General features: G+C 39.2%; 1 protein-coding gene across 1 annotated transcript in view; it reads right to left on the minus strand.

Moving 5' to 3' along the window:
* The window catches only part of LOC109957523 (uncharacterized protein KIAA1211), a 45,576-nt gene that overhangs the window by 26,254 nt on the left and 1,095 nt on the right, over window positions 1–18,227 (minus strand). The window lies entirely within an intron of this gene.

The following is an 18,227-nucleotide window of genomic DNA, read 5'->3' on the forward strand; positions in this document are numbered from 1 at the left end:
AAGGACAGGTATAAAGATGAATTTAAGAGACAGAAGAAGTGAATTATAAATAATAGGATGAAAAAAGGGAAATAAGGAGCAAGTGGGAATGAGAGAAAACATGAGAGAGGGACCAGCACATGGAGGGGGTGTGGGGTCAGGGAAGGGCGGTTGTGGGAAAGAAGAGTCCATTAGATAAACAGATGAATGTTAGAAAGAGGAGAGAGACTTACAGTAAACACAGTGGCCTTCCAGTGTAGAACAGTTTGGAGGGTTTCAACCAAAGATGGTAAAATACTCTTAGTAAAATTATTTTCTCATTCACACAGATTACTGCAAATAAATGACCTGAAAATGCTGATCACAAATGTCCTCTGGCCGAGAAGAGAAAATAAACCTAATATGGCTTGATTATGATGCTATGGCCTTCAGACGTCCCAACCACAGTCAACATAAATGGTCATTTCTTCTACATGTACATGCTGAGAGCGGTAAGTTAAAAAAAAAAAAAAAAACATAACTGCAGGGTTATTTACTCATTTGCCATTTCATCAGTTCAATTATTTAATCATCAAAAAAGCCCTTATTTGCAATATAATGTTCCTCTATTTTTGGTCACTGAAGCAAAATGACAACTACAAGCTAATTTATATTGATCAAATTGTTATTCTGAGATTAAACTGTTTTACAAAAAGGTGGTTAAAAGACAGATGAGTTACCAGTCAGGTGCACCTGTACAGTCTATCTACAGTACCTCAGCATACTGGATCATTCATGGTAGACCAGGGTCAGTTTTCCATTACACATTTGTATCATAGTCTAGACAATGAATAATAAGGCTGTTTCCTGAAAAGCCCCATACCATTATACAATTAGAAACAAAGAAACCCTGAAACTATGACATGTCGAATGTATCGTATATTTAGGTGTTAACATCATCGGATTAAATGATCATACAAATGTAATGCTTAGCATCCGCCTAGCAACAGTGATTGAGTGGTTTTTAATATTGTTTACAAGTATTTAAATGAGTGGTACAGAAGATCTGAAACATTTTATAGCTCTGTTAACCAAATATGGTGCTTAAATTGAATAGACCAGTATAACACAATCCTCCAGTCTGTCATGATAAAGAGGGCGTGGAGAGCTGTAACATCTGTGAAGAATCTTTTCTCATAATGAAACTATATTTCACAGGCACAGTGTAACCTTTAACAAGCTGCAGCTCCATCATTACATTCTTATTTACAAAAAAGCGGCTACATCATTTTGTAGATTGTTGCTCTATAAAATGCAAAAACCACAACAGCCATCTTGGAGCTTTAATTACTTTTTGTCTGCCTTTTGTCTTTCAGACCACTTTTACATTATGTCCATTTTCCCTTGTTCCACGGTCAGTTTTCTTACAGCTGTTTATTAACTTTGGTCTATTTCAAATACTAATCCTTCTGCTGCAGTGTAAACACCCCAAGGAACATCATTACTTTTATTTAGAAGCCAACAAGTGTGTGTCTGTGCATGAGAGAGAATGTGTGTGTATCAGCCTTGTTACATAACTATGGATAAGCACATAGAGGTATTCAGACTAGAAGTGGGCCTGCCTTTAGTTGACAGATGAAATAGCCTCATTAGCACCCACATAAAACAAGCATAGACACACACTGAGCGAAGATAAACATATCCATATTTGTACATGACCTTAAACCTGTGCTATGCGCTTACATACACACAAACAAGTGGACACACACACACACACACATACACACACCTCAGTGCCATGGCATCTGCTGTTAGATAAGTCTTGTGGAGCTGAAGCAGACAGAATAACATCCAAATCCAGAAAACAATTCCATCATGACTGGACTGAACAGTGTCCGGGTCTACACAGTGACATCAACCTCCATCGAGGAACTAGGGGGAGGAAATCCAATACATGTGAATTAAAGAGATATTCACAAAAACATGGGAGTGAACAAACACTGAGCTCTTCTGTCATTGATGACTGTTACTTGACTTAGCCCAGGTGGTTCTTGTCTCTCTGACGTAAAGAAAATCCAATCTAATCCAGCCTAATCCCTCAAAGAAACCAGGGTTACCAGACTCAATGCACTGTAGGCTTATGGTACTGACTAACTGGCTCATCAACACACATGCAGATGTCTGACAGGATATGTAAGTGAGACAGCTCCAAAGACAGAACAGACTTATAAAATAAGCTTTCAATATGGCCAGTAAGTGCGTTCATGATTCTAAAACAATTTTGCTGCATACAGAAGCATGTATCTTCTAAAACTGATCTAACCTAGTAACTTGCATTACGTTCACACTGCAAACCTTAATGTTCAAATCTGATTTTTTTTTCTATATCCAATTTGTATTCTGTGGCAGTTCACATTATCTTTCAAAATGTGGCCAAGCTCAGACTCCAGTGTGAATTGATCATGGCCCTGATTTGACCCGCATGCACAGAAGAACAAAATGTCACATGCAGCACACAGTTCACAGGTGTAAACAAGGAAGTCAGTAGAATGGAGGGCACGGATGTGAGTCTGTACACATTAATTTTTAAGGTATGGTGCAATAGAAGTAGGCAAATGTTGAAGCAGATTATGAATAGGAAAAGAATGAAGAGAAAGAGAGCATATGGTGTCATTACGCCTTCCTGCCAGTGCATATTATGATGAATTTTGCTCGAGAGTGACGTGAAGTCACATTCGAGCCACACTGCTGTTCAGACTGAGGTTGCATTTAAAAATAATCGGCTTTAGAAGCACATACTGAAGTGGCCCAAATCAGAACTGAAAAAGATCCGATTCCATGCATTTCATAGTGTTCAAACTGCCAAAAAGGATTGAGTCACATAGGGTCCAAAAAAAAAAAAAAAAAAAGAAAGAGAGGGATGTGGAAATAATCAAAAAACGATTAGCCTTGGGAGAGGGTAGGCAGCTGAAATCATACATCTGACTGCAAGGTCAGATGTAGACCAGCATGTTGTGCCTGTGTGCAGACCATAGATGTATTAAGAGAGCTGGATCGCAGTACGGCAACAGGCTCAAAAAGCATCATCTCCATAAACCACAATAATAAAAGAGACGTAACAGGACACCTCAAACTACAGATCAGATCAATTATCACTCTTTGTATAAATAATTTTTGAACCATGGAGGTTTCTTACTTGTTAACTTACCCAAAGCCTAGAAAACAGCTTTATTTTCATGACATCATTCCAAGTCTGTGGGCCTAGCAGGGGTGAGCAGGGGCAAATACTACTGCACATGTGTAGTGGGCTATGAAAGTTCGAAGCAAATCATCAGTTTTCTCCCTTTCTTTTCATGTTTTTTGATTTGAAATAATAGTAACTTGTGTGTGTGAGATAGGGTCTTTCTGCTTATGCTTCAACTCTGCTTCAACTTGTTTTTAACCCAAGCAGTAGTCCCTCACATTTTCAAAAAATCCATTATCATTATCATACCGGTCCCTAAGACATCAGACACATCCACTCTGAATGACTTCAGGCCAGTGGCGAAACTGGTCCGCACCATGAAGTGCTTAGAGAAACTGGTCCTCACACACATTAACCACATGGTCCTGGACACTGTAGTCCCTCTCCAGTTTGCCTACTGCCCCAAGAGATCAGTGGATGACATGACGGCACTGGCTTTATTCCACACCCTGAAACACCTAGACAACAACAATACGTATGCTAGGATGCTCTTCCTGGATTACAGTTCTGCACTGAATACCATTCGCCTGGGCAGGCTGATTGAGAAGCTGACAGACCTTGGGGTCCCGACTCTCCCCTCTGTAACTGGATTTTGGACTTCCTGACAGAAAGACCACAGGTGGTCAGAATGGGAGGGCGGGTGTTTGCTGAGCTCACAATCAGCACAGGCTCACCGCAAGGCTGCTGTCTCAGCCCCAAACATTTCACCCTGTACACCCACAACTGTGTCTCCAACCAGGACAACACTACCATCATTAAATATGCTGATGACACCACCATCCTGGGCCTCATCAAGGGGGGGACAAGTCAGGTTACAGAAGCTTGGTGAAGGACATTTTTGTTTATGGAGAGGAGAATGACCTCATCCTCAATATAAACAAGACAAAAGAAATAATAGTAGACTTTGCTGCCTCTGACCATCAAAGGGACTGAGGTGGAGAGGGCTGACAGCCACAAGTTCCTGGGCCTGAAGGTGACATCTGACCTGAGCTGGTCACTGAACATAGCTGTCACAGTGAAGAAAGACCAGCTGCGGCTATACTTCATCAGGCAGCTCGGCTCAGCTGGCCTGAACCGTTGCCCCCTCACCCAAGCTTACAGAGGACTGGTAGAGAGCATCCTCACCACTGGCATCACAGTCTGGTATGGTAACACCACACAGGTAGAGAGCGAGGCTCTTCAAAGGGTCATAAAGACTGCACAGAGGATCATTGGGACTGAACTGCCTGCTATGGACACAATATACACACAGCGCTGTCGCAAAGAACATACTCAGAGACCCACTCCACCCAGATCACACTCTGCTCAGGCACAGCAGAGTGGACAGTATCATCACACACAGAACAAGACTTTACAACATCTTTTTCTCTGCCGCAGTAAGACTGATGGCAAATACAAAATGTGAAAAACCTGTGCAATAACCCCTCATTACCCTAGTAAGTAGAATACCATATACAGTTCTACTAGGTATTCTACTAGGTGCAATATTTTACCTGCTACCTTATTCCTGTATCCACAATTTTATCAACTATTTTGTATTCTTGGGTATTCTTGTTTTTTGTATTGTTGGGTAATCTTATATTTAGACTAGGTGTTTGTACTTTTGGCTTTAAACTCTTTACCTGACCCCATGAAAGCCCTGCACAAGAATTCCTATATGCCTTGACTGTCTATTTATGCATAAATGGCAAATAAAAATCTTGAATCTTATGCATGGAAAGGCAGTAGACACGGTTATGATCAAAATGATTGATGATATAGATAAACCTCTGGTATGATATGGTTCTGGAATGGATTTATTTGGCAAGCTGGAGTGTGTTTTATGTTCTTTAGCAGACAGGGAGAGACGGATCAGGAGAAGACAACAGAGACGGGGAGAGAAAGAAAAAAAGTGAAAGAAAACTACTGAAGAGGATTAGTTTAGAGACATGAGCATGGTAGCAATTTTCTCATCTCCGTTTAAAAAAAAAAAAAAAAAAGCAAGTAAGTGCATTTCCCCAAATGCTGAACTATTAGTTCAACTGACTAAACATGTCAGGGCTTCAGACTTTGTAATGTAACAGGAAAAGTAGCTCTTCCTCACTGTGGTTCATTCTATTCAACAGCTTGCTGGTTTCCTTCTTCCATCTCATCATGTCTTTCTGCATGCTATCTAATAAAACATTAATGTGGAACAGGATGTAAAAAAGGCAGTGTCCTCCCAGGATAAACATCGTTTGCTCTCCCATTACTCTTCCCCAAATGATGTTTGAAAGCTTTCACATGCGTGTTGTTATTTTCTAACTAATTTCCATTACTTGTTCAATTGGAGCCAAAAGGCCATAAAAGGATATGAGAAACATATAAAGAATGTGGTCAGATAACAGCAACATTTCATTATTCCCTGCTCCCTTGTTATTTCTTTATTCTTTTTACCTCCTGTCTCATTAGCTCACCATTCTTTCCCTCTCCCTTCTTTTGTCTGTTTCTGTCACCCGTCCAACTGCACATACCTAAGTGGGAACCAAGCCTTTACAGCTGAGGTTATTTCAAGATTCAAGATTTCCTCTTAACCCATTCAGCCATTCATTCATTGTCAGCAGGAGCTGGTGAATAAGAAAACACATTATTCATTAAAGGGTCCATGGTGTGATTTTCCTTTTTTTTGTTTTTTTAACTTATCTACAATGTTACAATGGTGAATTATCATCTGCTCAGAAAATGGGGTGTACATACGTTCTAGTACTTTTATACAGAAGTAACTTGGTTTATACATGTCTCAAACTCTCGCTTGCAAGATTTTTTTCTTACAAAATAAAATGTGTGATAATTTAAGGATTTCCATAAATGGGCATGCAATCCAGCCCCTTGGCGTTCATGTGAGCTTGCCTGATATCCACCGGTGCCCCCACTATATTGGCAAAATGTTAAATGCCTTGTTTGTTATGTATGTTTTCAATAAAGCTTATTAAAAAAAAAAAAAAAAAAAAAAAAAAAAAAAAAAAAAAAAAAAGACATTTACGGTGCCATAGTAAAAGCGAAATATTTTGACTGAGCCCGTTTTTGTGGATATATTTTACCTCCTGCTGCTGCACTGTGACCAGACGATGTGGAGAAAAATACAGGGCCTGAGGTTATTGCATGTCTGTCAATGTTCCTGTACAGGGACTCGCTGTTCTACCTGGCTGGGTCTAACCTAGGTCAGCCGCCTGTGAAGTCCCCCGTGGCGGTGAATGATTTGTTTGTTTTGACTGCTTGAGGCCAGTGTGTCTGCAGCATGTGATGTGTTGCTGGTTAATGAGCGGATTTATGATCCATGATGTTACTGTATTTATACTATACATTAATGATATATGTAAGGTTTCTGATTTAGTAAAAGTGGTATTATTTGCTGATGACACTACCATATGGGCATCGGGTGAAAACCTACAGCAACTCTCTGGACGGGTTTCACAGGAACTTGAGAAGATAAAGAAATGGTGTGACAGTAATATAGTATCTCTGAATTTGGACCTGGTAACAGACCTGTTTGTTCAGCCTGGTCACGCCCTTAACCACAGGATTTAGCCTGTCAGGAACCAAATGCCAATGGTTAAGACAGGTAACGTTGACGATGCCACTGACTAACAGGGGAGCCCAGAGGAGTTTGTCTTGATTGTTTAGGCATCAGTGTAGGCAATACTATTGCTGCTAAGTCATACTCATGTATTTATTTATAAGGGAATAGTTTGACATTTTTGGAAATATACCTGTTTGCTTTCTTTTCAGGACTTATGAAAATCAATACCACTGTCACATAGCTGGGCAGACTGTGAATTTCAGACTGTTAACAATTTGGACATTACTTAATCTCGTACATTGAGGTAACTCACACCTCATGATTTAGTCAGCTTTTCTACATGGCCAGAACCTGCAGCATTTATGTTCACACAGTATGGACTAAGCGGTCCCAACATGGCTGCTTGCACTGAATGTTAAGCACAGAACCCCCGGTAGCTTTTGTCCATTGACAATTACAACAAGGTTTATTCACCCAAGATGGCTGTGTCCCAAAAAAAGCAAAATGGCAGCATTACTGCTCAGTTCTAATATGAAAGTAAATGGAAGATGCAGACAATCTGGTGTTTGCTCTGCATTCAAGTTGTTATAATTTTTTTAGTATATTACTTGTGTGGTGTAGAAGAGAATTATTTATGTAGAGATACTGCTTGCAAACCAGTGATGGTAAGATGATGTCATGGGGTAGGACTGGATAAGTCTGACTTCTTCCTACTCCATTCAAGCATGTACTAGGTATAAGCAAATTGATATTGGATTAGCATTTGTTGGATATGTGTAAAATTATGTGTGTTGACATATCAACTGTCTTTACATGCTTGAAAGAATGAATCAAATCAAATCAAATCAATTGTCGGTGCCAAGCTACCTGTTGGAATTAATTTCACTACTTTGGGACTGTATGTGGTTGTGTGGTGGAAGAAACAGCGACCACTGGTTGGATTTACCGACCTTGGAGCTACTTGAAAGTGAATGATATTTCCACTACTCGGTGGGACTTAACCATAAGTTTAAAAATAAAATAAAAAAAAATAAAAAAACACATGTTGCATGTCTGTTAATGCCTTTTTTCTGTAAAGTTAGAGAGAATTGTTGTAAGGCTGGAGAAGTTACTATGTCTGTGTTATGCCAGTTAAATATGGGATTCTCAATTACCTGCTTTGTTTAAAGTGTTACATATTTCTTTTCATTGGTACATATACCATTGTTTACCTTTCAAGGCAGTGTCAGAGTATTGTCCATTGCCTAGCTGAAGTGTCCTTCTGACTTAAACCACTTGAACAGGAACCACATCATGTACTTAGATTTCCATTTAGAAAACAGGACCTCATGAGGTCAATTTGTCAAAGTCAACTCTGCCTAGTGTATCATAAAAACTTGTACTGTTGTCATGTCATAACATTAGAAGGGAAAAAGAAAAGTGGAAAGGGTATCGCTACGCTCAACCCTCCTTCTGCACCGCTGCGATACCAAAAAAAAGATGCTTTACTGTAGTCAAAATACTGAAGGCACTTATTATCCTGGCCCTCTGTGGTCCAGTCACACACTGCCAAGCCCAGAGCCCTATATATATAGCCAAATGAAAGCATTAAAATCAGTGAAGACTTCCATCAGTTATAAAAGACAACATGCACCCAAATTCAAATGGAGAAAAAAGCCTAGTCTGTCCAGAGCTATCAAGTTTCATGTGATCAGTTGAGCAACAATATGACTTACAGGAAATCAAGATCATCCACTTAAAACTGACAACATAATTACTCTCTGGGATTTTCTGACTAATCATTCACCTCCAGTGTAAAACAAGTCACTTTAGTCAATCAGCTCTGAGTCACACTGCTGACTGAGTGCCAACTACAAGCCATCAATTGTCTGGATAAACAGAGAAACAAAACTTTGTTTGGACCACTGCAACAGAGACAGCGCCACTATGGGAAAATCCCCAACAAGCAAATTAAAAATCAGTGCGCTGAAAAAATATCTTTTACTGTCAGTATTTGAAGAGATAATTAGTTCCAGTAGCAGGGTGTATTACCATTAACAATTTACACCACGTTGTGTTGTTAAGCATTAAGTAGTCCTTGGCCCCTGCTGAGATATAGTTATGTGCTGAATATGACAAACTCCTCTAAAGAGCCAAATGAAAAAAGCCAAATAATGCAGATATTAAAAGACTGTGTTCATAATGACATGAATGGGCAGGTAGATGAAGCAAAACAGGTGAGCAACATATTGTTGTCAGGTAATGTCAAAACAAGACTTTACGGTCTCCAGGTGATATTTTATGGCTGAAACTTACTTCCTGCCCTTGAAGCATCCATACATCCCAGCCATGCTGTAATGATGAAATGAAACAAAAGCTTGAAAATCTGGTCCTCAGAAACAGAAGATGTCCTTCTCCCTCTATGCAAAATAAATTTTGTTTTCTCCTGGTCTGTGGAATATAAAACCCTCAGTCTCCCCTTCTGTCCTGTAAAACAATGTCTTCTCTCTTTTTGGAAGAAAGGTTGTCACAGCACATCAGAAGATCTCTGTCTTCAAAAGCAACCGCCACTTTGTGTTCCACTAAAGTCTGTTTTCATATAGAGGTCGCTTCCCCAAAATTGGGCAGCCTAGGCACAACAACCAGCTCCAGCAGTCAAAGTGGGATTATAACAAGATTAGAATATCATACTAGAAGCTCAAAATTACAGGAAAAAAAAAGTTTTAAAAAAGGAATCTCCTTTTCAAATCAATTAAGATGTTAAGTATCTTCAAAAACAGAAAAATGTGTTTTTCCCCACAAAGAGTAATGGCTTTGAGAAGCAGTGCAGTAGGATTCCTTGGTAGCCAGCTTGACTGCACGCCTTGCTGTTCTCCACCACAGGGTAATGCTCTAGGAGGTGGGGCTGGAGGAGGGAGGAAGATAAAGAGAGAGGAGTGAGGGAGGAGGCCAGTGTGAACAAGAGCCTGCCACCCATCAACTTTTCTCTCCTCTGCCTTCTATTCTTTCCATCTGTACATTTACTTATGTACAGTTATTTATTTTGAAAAACAACAAATGTCAAGATTTTATATCTGAAAAATATGTAAGTTAAAACTGGTGCATTAATTTCACTATAGCAAAGTTTTAAGCTGTGTAACTTTGGCAGCCACACTGGAGGAACACAACCAGCTAGCGCTTCCAAAAGCTAGAAGAAAAGCAGGACTGACAACAGTGAAAACAGAGCATCACCCCCAAAAAATCAGCAGCAATAAAGGGGTCATTAAAAGTTTAAACATTTGAATGGATATTGCAACAAAAATGCAGTAAAAATATACTTACGCTATTATTTCCAGTAAAATTTTGATAGTCAAAATTGGATGACATCTCAGACTGATATTACAAATGAAAGTGTTATCTTAAATCATAGATAACACAATGCTTAAAAAAATAAAATAAAATAAAAAAAATCAGGAAATATTTGTTTAGTTAACTGTTAGTTGAGAAAATCAGTAGACTACCAGTCTCTTTTGTGTCTGTTAAATAAGAAGCTAGAGTCATGAGATGATTAGCTTAGCATTAAAACTGGGAACTGAGAAACCACCAGTTTGACTGTTTTTGAAGGCAACTAAATCTGCCTCAAAGAACCTCTCACAATTACAAATTGAGATGTTTATTTGTACACAACCAGAAATGTAAAATGTTGTTGTGTTTTGGGGGTGTTACATGCTACACTGTCTCTTGGCCAGGCAGTGACTTCACAGCAATCAGAATCTCAATACTCCCAGAGGTCACTAGCTCAGATAAGAAATGGTTCAGGCAAATTCCTTTTATAGTTTGGGTTTGTACAAATAAAACATGTTAATAAATTAACTTTAGAGGTCAAATCAAATCATGCACTTTTGGACAAAGCCAGATTATTTATTTCTCCTTGCTTCCAGTCCTTATGCTAAGCTAAACTAAATGCCTGCTGGCTTTCACTTGATATACTGCAAAAATGTACAGGTTAGAGAGTGGTATCAATCTTCTCATCTAACTCTCAACAAGAAAGCAAAAAATGCCTTTCCAAAATGTCAAATTGTTCTTCTAAATGGTGTCTGCTTATCATTCATACAGATATAGGAAGCACTAAGGACATTTTCACTATATACACACACAACATACTGTACTGTGTACTGCACTGTTCTAATTTTATAAATAGATTCACATTTTCTAAATCAATCAGTATAAAGGCTAGCAGTTTGCGAGAACAGCATCTATTTTCTCAGTTGACAGATGCTAATGATGGATCTTCATGATGAAGGTGAGTGTTTGATTTTAACTGCAACGTCAAAGCGTGTACAGCATGTGTTACACTACCAGAAAATATATTTGCCATGCTTTAAAGCTAGAAAATGTGCAATTCCTGCATGTCACTGGCTATCAAATGCACAAAAACACAAAGCACGGTGTTAAATCATTCTGTGTGTCTCAGTACGGCCTAGGGGTGGTGCACCAGTCTGTCGCTGCTAATCACTGTAAGCAGAGAGTTTAACTATCTACAGTCAGCACAGCTTCAAGTGCTTGTGTGTGTGTGTGTGTGGCTACAAGGTGACATAACGGTTGATCCTGAGATTCCCTGCTGCTACATCCTCTAAGACACACAGTCAAAAGGAGGAGACAGTTTTAGTTAAGTGGCTGGTTTACTTAAATGACCCCTATAGGATCATCATAGTTAAAAGCAATCAGACTTTTCAAATTATTGTCTATGACATGGCAGGTCGCTACACGTTTCAGGAGTCCAAGGGTTAGCAAGATTTAAAATGAAAGTTTAAAGATTTATTTGTGGAAAAATACTTTCTCACCCATTAGGACCTTAGAGAGAGTATTGCTTTAGTGCTGAATATGCCGTTGAAAACCAGCCCACAGAAGTGAGAAAAACATCTAAATCACATTAATCAAAGCATTTGCAGATGAGAGGTGTTAATGGAATGACTTTCTCAGTCCCTACATGCCCAGACTGAAAGTTGTCTGTCTGGTTAATTTTTTATTTCAAACATGTTGAAACTGATTAAATCTGTCCAAGTCACTGGGTGTGTGTGTCAGTGTAAACACAGAGTCAGTATGAATCAGTTCCAGAGTCATCAGCTCCATTTCACCAGTATAATACACAAACACAGTCACTAAGATCAGTTTTGCAAGGCTGGGATTGAGAAATTCCTTTAAAGTCACACACTGCTCATACTGTATTAGAGGTATTTACCACATGGTGTTCCCTAAAAAAAAGCACCAGGAAGGATCTTAGCAGTACTGACAAAGGATTTAAACCATTTCAATGTGTTAATCAGTGTTTCATTCAGTGCTGCCTTGGCTTTGCTTGAGCTCACTACCAGGAACTAGGATCCTGGGATTTCCCAGATTCTCTCCATCAGCGCGTTTGCACTCAAAAAAAAAAAAAAAAAAAAAAAAAGATTTAAGAAATCAGTAATATAAATCAGTTCATGTTTTCTTGTGTTTCCCATTCAACAAAATGAAACAAGTCCTGTATTTTACAATTTCTCTCTGGATGCTGCAGTAGGGAAGATTTGTTGTACCCAGTTGTAATATTCAGACTGACAGAATGAAACTTTTGAGAACATGAGAATATTCTATAAACAAAAAGCTTCAAAATTGAAGGGATGTAAAACACATTCAGTCTGGCTCTCTGCCAAAAAACTAGGTCAAACCAATTAAACCCACATATCTGAATGATAATGCATTTCTGAAAGTGGATGTTTACAGCAATAATGAATTTTACATAATGTGTGAATTACTCCAGAAAATCACTCACACTGAATGAGAAAATCGGTGATGCCCTCAAATTACAGCATGTAGTATACAGATTTAAAACACAAGGATCTGCACTTATATAGAGGCCATGGTGTTACTGAGGAATCAGCTCCATTGGTCTATTAATCATATGAATAAAATCAAAAAGTATCTTGCCAAGTTTTTACCATCCAGACAGACATAAGTTCCAAACACTAAAATTACTGTACGAGTATCCTAATTATGCATGATCACTACCAAAATGAGGCAATAGCAAATTAGTCAATTAGAAAAGTGACAAGAAAAATTTAAGTTAAATAATCGGTTACTTGTCATAGTCAGTTGCTGACCAAATATGCAGTAGTCTTGGGCTCCAGCTTCTTTAATGTGATGATTTCTGGCTTTTCTTTTACAGCATTTTATTTGACTGTAAACTGGGGATCTGGACAAAACCAAGATCATCTAGGTAACGGTAATGGGCATTTTCACTATCATACATTTTAACAGCAAGTTACAACACCAGTGGAGAAGCCATTAAAATAAAGTTATTTATCCAAGTCTATACTGAAAAGACATTTAGACTTTTATTTACTTTTACCACCAAACAACAGCGCCATTATGCATCATGCCACCAAGTCTAATCAGAACAGAACATAAGCTTAGAAACAACCTTATATGGCCACATGTCAAACTGTTGCTAATTCACATATCCACTAAGCAACACTGGCCAACTTTGTTTTAGCTCTGTTTTGGTTTCCACTCTTTTGCTGCTAACTGCTCAAATCTGTCTTCTCTTCCTGTCTACAGCTCATCACATGATCTAATGCATTTCTGTTATTGGTTAACAAAGCTTAGCAAGAAAAACGGAAGTTTGATGCAAGGCATCTACCTGCTAATGCAAACACAGCAGAATCATTGTCACATGAAACCGAGATGGCACAGGGATCTAAATCAAGCTCACAAAATGATTAATCATGCAGCCCTACTTCCTGCTCTGGCTAAAGCAGTGTTAACGAGAACTGTGAGGGTCAGCCAAAACATTAAAGTTGTGGGCTGCAAAACCAAAACGGTGAGCTGAGAAACTGTGAACAACTGAGCAGATGTGTAAACGTAGGTGATACTTATCTGTAGTTTTGTCTCTACAAGTGGCACCTTTCACATTACACACAGCCAACAGATCCATTGCTGATATAAAATTCTTGATTAGTGCAGCTTTAATTACATGGGTGGAATTTCCAGATATCAGTCACAACACGCCCACTCCAGGCATGCCGCTTTACTTAGTGGCAAATGAACTTGGCTCCAAGGCTTTTGTGAATGAACGTAAATTCACCCCTGTGGAGGGAGATTTATGGCCTCCCCTTCAGTCTATGAAACACCTGGTCCCACACTCCTTTCACCTCCCAAAATTCAACAGGAGTTTTTCCAAAACACAGCTATCCAGTGTCTCTGTGTGTATGAAGCAGTGACATGTCAAAACTAATCCAAGAGCTCAGTGCAATTCTTCATCAAATGTGTAAATGTACATGAGTGTGTGTATATGCATGGATCAATCTTATGGCTTTTTGTTTATAGAGCCAAGAAGAATGTTGGTCAGTTTCCCTTCGAAGAAAAAAAAAAACGGGGATGTTGGTATTTCCTGAAATGAGCCGAGGTCTGGACCCAATGACAGAGAGAGGGAGAGAGATAAAGAGTAAACTGCAAGTACTACAGAAGATCGAGGGGGAGTTTCCAACTCTGAGGATTCATACGCAGCAAGCTACAGGCCAGTGTGAGTTTCAGTTCACTATGACTAAACAATTAAACAAGTCGCACAACTCTTCACTTTTTTTTTTTTACCATGATTTAGCCGCACACATTTTTGGCTTGTATGCTTTCATCAGAAGGTGTCTGAGGTTGTTTTGGTTTATTTGATATATGGTTCATCAGTTGTACATTATCATAAATGAAAATCCAAATACAGTATCTAAAATAATACAGCAAACATCTTCTCAAAAGATGGTTTAAATAATAATGTTCTCATCCAAGTGATGTTGCCATGCTAGCACATGACTGGTGAGGTTCTCTCTGATGCACATGACAATAAGGTCTAAATGATAATCGTAAGGCTGGAATGAAACCTCTCTAAAATTTCTTAAAAAGTAGCTTTAATTGCATTTTTATGGGAGTGTGTTTTTGCTCACAGTATGTGGATTGGTTCTTTTTAATGTCCAGACTTTTAACATTTAGAAAAAATGATAATTATAATGTCAACAATAGGCCATAATGATTTCTCAGTTACCTTTAATGAGCCATTTGTATCTGAACGTCACTCCATTAGAATCAGTCCAACACATCTTTGTCAGTATCCAGCTAACTGTCGGCAAACCTGCACCTTGGCAGGTTTGGGCTTAGACACTTGTTGCTCTGACAACAGCTCCAGATGATTTTAAAACCAAATAATGCAAACTAATGTCACATCATCCACAGTCTAACCTATAGACAAGTCAGGTAGCCATGTACGGTACAGTACAAAGAATGAAGGGCAGAACAGCTGCAGGCCTTCTCAGTTAATTTGGCTGATTAAAGCTCTGCTATTGTATTTCAGTGAAGCTATGCTGGAAATCATGTGAGGTCTCAGTGTTTTAATAAAGGTGTCATTTTTATTGATGGCAATCAGACACCGTGTGGCCATGGCCATGCTTATGGCCACATAAGGTGTTTCCACTCAGATTATTTTCTGCATGCATTGATAATGCACTTCAAAACCACTGAATGGAAACCCAGCTAAAAGCCCCAGCACACCCCATAGTACAGAGTGGTCTCCTATGTCAGGACTGTGCGGGCATGGCCACACTGTGCTTGATCAACACTAACATAAATGACACCTCTGTCATTATTAAAACACTGAGACCTCATAATTTCCAGCACAGTTCCACTGAAGAGATTAATTATGAGTGCCTCAAAAGAGTAGCAGAATTAAAAGAGTGCCCCCACAACAAAATCAACAAAACCATATTTTCTACTTTTTGTTGCATGGTTAATGGCATCTCCTACTATTACAGAAAGATGGAGATGGCCAATAACTCTCATTTTCTTTTGCAGATTTTCTTGAAATTTGCGCTAGAATAGGATGCAACCCCCTACCTTCAAAGGTTCACATGGTATAGACAAGGATTAGACATTTAAAACAACTTCTTAAAACATTTAAAAAAAAACTTGAACCATAAATGGGTAAACAAATTGAAACTAATTTCTCTGGTAAAAAGTCTTTAGCTTTAACATACTGTACGTATAAAGGAAATAAACACTAGATTTTATGAAAACTATTTTGAAAAATCTAATTGTGAAAAACAGTTTGGGTACCTTGAATTTATATTTTATATATTTTTGTCAGTTAATCATCTAGTCAATCACTGGAAAAGAATTCAGCAACCATTTTGCTAATCAGTTAACTGTATTAGTCATTTAATCAACTAAGGTTCCAGCATCTTAAACGGGAGGATTTGCTGCTTTTGTCTGTTTTTTATCATTTTAAATATGTTTGGGGTTTTGGTTGGTTTGTTGATCAGACAAAACCAGACATTTGAAGACTTTTTCTTTATTCTTCCTCATCTCCATCACTTCCCTCTGCTGGCTCGGGTTCCCCTTCTCCTCCGTTTTGTGGCTGCTCTCTTCCTCCCGTTCTCTCCATTACAATGTGCACAAGCTGATCGAGATCTCCCGGTCGCTCTGTGCAGAGGAGGAGGGGAGTCACTCTTGCTCTGAATTCCACCTCACATCTGGAAACCATTTTCTCTCCCTCTTTCTTTGCAGCTCTATGTTGTAATGTAAATAACTCTGTGATCATACTCCTGCCCTAAAGCCTGTCACAGTGTGAGTGTGTGTGAGAGAGAGAGAGAGAGAGAGAGAGAGAGAGAGAGAGAGAGAGTACACAAAACCCACTCCTCCAACAAGCTCTCTTCTTTCTCTCCATCTCAGGTCCCAGCTGAGGCTTATGGCCAAATAAAAACATCTTTCTTCAACCCCTCTTGCACAGTCACACACCTATTCCCTGTGCTTTTGTGTTGAAGCAACAGGAAGCGCACAAGCAGCAGATTCAAATGGTCTAACTCACTGACGACAACCTAACCTGAAACTGAAGGTTTCATAGGGCATCAAACATGATGCATCTGCATCTGATTGGCCCATTCTGGCATTTGTAAAATTAGATTGAGTTGACAAGGCGGATGCTACGACCTTTCTTGTTTTTCAATTTCAGATCATGTGCCACAGAACGCGTCTCAGCATGGACACAGGACAATACAAAGACACTCCTGAGTAACCCAAATGACGAAGGACATTCTTGGAGAGCAATACTTACGTCTTAATAAACAGAAGATAAGAGTTCAGGGTCAAAGCCCACTTATAATCACAAACTACAAACAAACAAACAAACTACTACAGCTTTTATCTGTTGACCCCTGTTTAAACTATGCTGTACTGTAACAGATTAAGCTTAGAAATGCACTGCATTCATGTACAAAGACAGTGTTTATAATGAAAACTATTCAACCAATCAAATGGTAAAGGGTATTATATTTGTATAGCACTTTTCTGTAGATTGTAGTGCACACAAAGAGCTTTACAGTTTTCCCCCATTCACATACATTCACACACCAGTGATATTACCGTGAGTAACTAGCAGTTCATCGTCTTGCTCAAAGACACTTTGGCGTGTGGACTGGAGTAGTCGGGAACCAAACTGCCGACCCTACGGTTAGAGGTCGATCCACTCTACCTCCTGCACCACAGCCTCCCCAATCAAACGGCTTGATTTCTGGCAAGCCCAAAATTTTGGTTGGCTATCATGCAGTTCCACAATCTGATTTCTCTCGTGGCCACTGTCACCAGATTTATTACAAACTGCTGTGACATAATAGCGAACTTCAGACAGATCATATAGCCTGCATCTTCTAGCCATCCACGGCTCTTTCTCCGCAGACAGAAAGACATTTCCTTTTCCTGACACCATGTTACCAATTCTCTGGGTAGTGATCTCTCCAAGCTGTGTTGTGAAACTTTTAGCCCCTTAGTATCGGTCCAACTCCAAAAACACCGGATCCTATGTTTCCCAGAATGCAACCAACCACAAAATTTACTTTGACACACCCTGCCTGAGATAAGTGTCCTCTAGAACCACAGAAAACATTACACAACTGTTGTATGTGAGTTCTTGACACATTTTATGGTAAAATTGAGAAACTTCTGGTCTTAAATGTACATGATGGCAGCTGAAACAAAGAAAACAAAATTAGCATACACTCGCTCCTGTGCCTTCCTCAGGCTGCACAGGATGCAAGAACCTAAGCATAAACGCGTATGCAGCAAAGACCATTCAGATACACACTGATCAGGACACAGCAGCAGCAACAGGTCTAATCGTCTAGTTATGAATCTTCCTGATCAGATTTCAGACAGGAACAGTAAACAGGACGTCTGTGCAAAACCTCTGAGGCTTTGTTCACTGACCCAGTGTCAGATGACCTCTAAAACAAGGAAGGCTGTGACAATTGACAGACCACAACACACACACACACACACACACTCACATGCACATTTATAAAGCTTATCAATCAGATTGAGCACCGATGCCCTTCACCTCACATATCCTCCTCGAGTGTGATAATACTAGCAGGATTTAGTGTATTAGACTAGTCAAATATCAGTTTTTCTCCCTTTTAATCAGGGTTGTAGTGGCTTTAAAGTGCACTGTTTGTATGT

The sequence above is a fragment of the Monopterus albus genome, unplaced genomic scaffold (assembly GCF_001952655.1).
Source record: "Monopterus albus unplaced genomic scaffold, M_albus_1.0 scaffold27.1, whole genome shotgun sequence".
Taxonomy (NCBI): domain Eukaryota; kingdom Metazoa; phylum Chordata; class Actinopteri; order Synbranchiformes; family Synbranchidae; genus Monopterus; species Monopterus albus.